This window comes from Gavialis gangeticus, unplaced genomic scaffold (genome assembly GCF_001723915.1).
Source record: "Gavialis gangeticus isolate Ggan-Ray unplaced genomic scaffold, GavGan_comp1, whole genome shotgun sequence".
NCBI classification, from domain to species: Eukaryota; Metazoa; Chordata; order Crocodylia; family Gavialidae; genus Gavialis; species Gavialis gangeticus.
Window position 1 is genome coordinate 76899578 of NW_017729034.1, and position 3717 is coordinate 76903294.

General features: G+C 38.2%; 1 protein-coding gene across 2 annotated transcripts in view; it reads right to left on the reverse strand.

The window, feature by feature from the left end:
* The window catches only part of OPRM1 (opioid receptor mu 1), a 59873-nt gene that overhangs the window by 38469 nt on the left and 17687 nt on the right, over positions 1–3717 (reverse strand). The gene's annotated exons all lie outside the window — the stretch shown is intronic.

The following is a 3717-nucleotide window of genomic DNA, read 5'->3' on the forward strand; positions in this document are numbered from 1 at the left end:
TCCCCTCCCCTCCCCTCCCCCTGCCAGTTATATTACTGAAGGTTCAGGAAGGGTGGCAGTCCTGGGTGAAGCTGTGTGGCATAAGACTCAGACAGCATCCTCTGGCACAGAGCATGGAGGGCTGGAGCAGCAGCAGCCAACTCGGGGTGGTAGTGGGGCCAGCCAGATCTCAAGTGCCGGCATGCTTTACAATTCGGTGGCCTTATTTCTGTCCACTGCTCATTGAAGGCTGCCAACTCCCACTATAAACCACAACCACCTTAAGACTGAATTCAGCTCTCATGCAAATGGTGCATCCCTTCTATAGTAAACTGAGTTAGTCCAATCTTCACTAGGGCTGAATTTAGCCTTCTGAATTTAGCTTGTCAAACCACCTTTGACTCTGTCCCGTTATGCCTAGTTATTGTGACACATGCAGGCCTCCAGCAGTAGCTGTTGTTTCCGTAAGTGTTGAGTAACACACTGCTGAGGAAAGATCAATATCACTAATATAAGCTGACTACAGTAGATGGTCATTAACCAGCAGTGGGGCTTTGTATGTTATTATAATTTTTGTTTTGACAGAAGCCATTGAAAAGAAAATTGTCAGCATCTCTTACTGCTCATCTTTCCCCCTGATACCTTCACTGAAATTTATTTGAGGGAAAAGAAAATCTTTGATTGCATCTATGACAACCCATGTAACATTTCAATGAATCCTCTGCAGGATCTGCTTGCACACAGTCAGAAGTTAATGATTTCTAAGACAACGAGTGCACAGTCTAGCTTTAAGGCCTATGTAGGGGGGTCCTTTTTCTGTTCTCTCTTTTGTGCTATTAGATTGGTTGCTGCAGGAGACTTCTCAGATGTTCTTTGTTCATGCAGACCTGCATGGGGAGCTCTTTGGGTCGTACAGCTCCATAAGGGCCTTGCTGCTGTTGCTGTTGTGTGAAGTGCAGGAATCCTGTGAAGGACCATGCCCAGTTAGTCCTTCCCCTGAAGGAGTCACAATGTAATGTAAGAGAGCAACAAAGGTGTCATCTTTAATATAAGAAAACCTATATTTTAATAAAATGTATAATTAAACAATGTCTCTCACTACCACAAGATATCATCAAAGTTTGCCTTCAAGAAAGAATTAAACACCGTGTTCATGGGAGATGACAGGGAATATACAGAAATAAAGGGTATAGTAAGTGGGTAAAGAGAGCTAGATCAGCGTGTACTCTTAAAGTTGGAGAAATGAGGTAGATAAGGATGTGCTTTTGAAACTAGAAGATCAGGAGATGTGAGGAGATGGCCTGAGAGCTAGAAGGGAAATAATTAGTGGTGGGAGATGGGGAGAAGGGAAAGAGAAATAAAAGAGGAGAGTGCGTACTGATGTGGGAGCTTGAAGTGTAAAAATGGATCATGGCATGTTTTAACATGGCAGTCATGTAAAGAAGCAGTTGAGTAAAGAGGTGCTCTGAGAAAGCGAAAAAATATGGGGAAATAATTGACAGCATCTAGGTTCCAAAAATGGGATTGGATTTTAATCTCAGGGGTGGGGTGGGGTGGGGTGGGGAGGGGAAGATTGGGATTTTTATTTTATTTTATAAAGATGAATTGGCTTTTCTGACTACGTCTGCAAAATACCCCCTACACATAAAGAGTTATGTGACACATAACTGTTCTGCAGATATGGCTGTTATTGCTGGACAAGAAGGAAGCAGGATAGATTTCACAGCCATATCTGCAGAAAGAAGGCCCATTTCTCTGTCTTTTTCCATTCTCTCAACATCACAGTGGAGGTGGTAAGGATCTTATCCATGGTATTTCAAAGCTTTTCTATATGAAGATAACTTAGTGCCATTTCAGTCTTTCCACACTCACTTGCCTGGCCTATTAGGTAGTCTTCATTACCATATCTCAGAGCTCAAAGACAGGAGGCCAATTGATTAAACTTAAAAATAAATAACTTTAATATAAGAGAACCCGTATTTTAATACAATGTATAATTAACCAATGTACCTCACTACCACAAGGTATCATTGAAGCCTGCTTTCAAAAAAGGATTAAATATTTATAAGGATAACCAGAGCATCCTCAGTTATGTTGGATAAAAGATACATGCCCTTGAGCTTCTGGATATACCGTAAGTTAGACAGAAACTGATCACAAGAAACTTCCCTTGTGAGCCGTTTATTCCAAAAAGGATTCCCTGCATAGTTTCTTGTATCTTTATCTGAAGCAGAGCTGGTCAACACTCATGATACTAATTTCATGGTAAATTTCAAAATTTGTTTCAGTTCTGAAATAGGAATAAAATGAATACTTTTACCCTTTCCATTCAATGGGATTAAAATATATATGTTTTGGAAAATTTCCTTAAAAAAGTTTAATTTATGAAGTTTGAAGTTGTTTTAGAATTTTGATATTTCATTTAAGAAATAAAAGTTTTGGAATAAAATGCTTAAGAATTATGTAACCTTGTTTTGGAATTTATTTTTTTAGGAATTATATTATGTGTTTTACATCTTTATACGTTTTTACTTTGTTATATCTCATTTCATGACAGTCTTCCAAAATGCCAAACTAGTACATTTTTCAATAACTTCTCAGTAGCAACTACCTTAATTATTTTTTTTAAAAGCTTTCATAAATTAAAAATACAATAGGTTAGCACATATCAGCTATTATATCATATGATGATATGTCCCTAACAGCAGGTATATTATGCTACTAGTAGAGTTTTTATATATTATAATTTGCATTTATATTAGTATGCAATGCTACTACTGACGTCATGAAAAAAAATCTAATATGAACGTAAATGCAATGTTTAAATTAAATTTTCCCCAAAGTCATTTTGTAATGTTTGCCTTGGGGGTTTTATGAAAATTGGTATGATTTCATGAAAAAATATGTTTTGTCAAAACAGGTTTTTTTTGCAGTGGAAAATTGTTACAACAGCATGTTTCTGACCAACTCTATTCTGCAGCATCTGGCATTATTCACAATCAGCACGCTGATCTGAGCTCACAGGACAATTATTCCGTTATCACAGTTCACAAAAATAGAATTATTCTACAAATACCAACTAATCACTTAATTGTCTGCTAGGCCAAATTCTGTCCTTAGTCATACCAGTGTAAACTGAATACAAAATAAATACAACAGTATAAATGCTTCTTTTCTGCTCCTGTATCAACTCCCCGATACAAGGTAGGAGGGGGAGGGAAATGACTTAATAGTCAAACATTTACCAAGCAGCAGAGATTACACAGGGTAAGTTTCTATCACAAATGGTGTGCAAACAGAGACACCTGTCTTTATGTAATTGTACAAGACATGAATTGGTATATTGATATCTGCAGTGGTGTTAAAAGTTATTTTATATGAAGTACCAGGTGGTATTTTCTCATAACTGGGTGTGTTTACATGAGACACTATGTCACCGTAGCACTGAGCTATGTCGCCTGTAGCTCATTGTTACAGCAACGTAGTGTTGGTGGGCACGAACCATGATGCTGATAATACTGCACAATAGGGGCGTGTGAAGCGGGCAGTATTTGATTCAGATTCGGCCCAATTCAGGGAACAGTGATTCGATTCGCTGATTCGGATCACTGTCCTCATTTGATTCAGCTGCATCTGAATCTGAAGATTCGATTCTGATTTGGAGAATCAGTGGTTTGGCCATAGACACAGCTTTATATGTTTTTTCTGCATACCTCAAGGTATCAGGTGTGGCTTGTG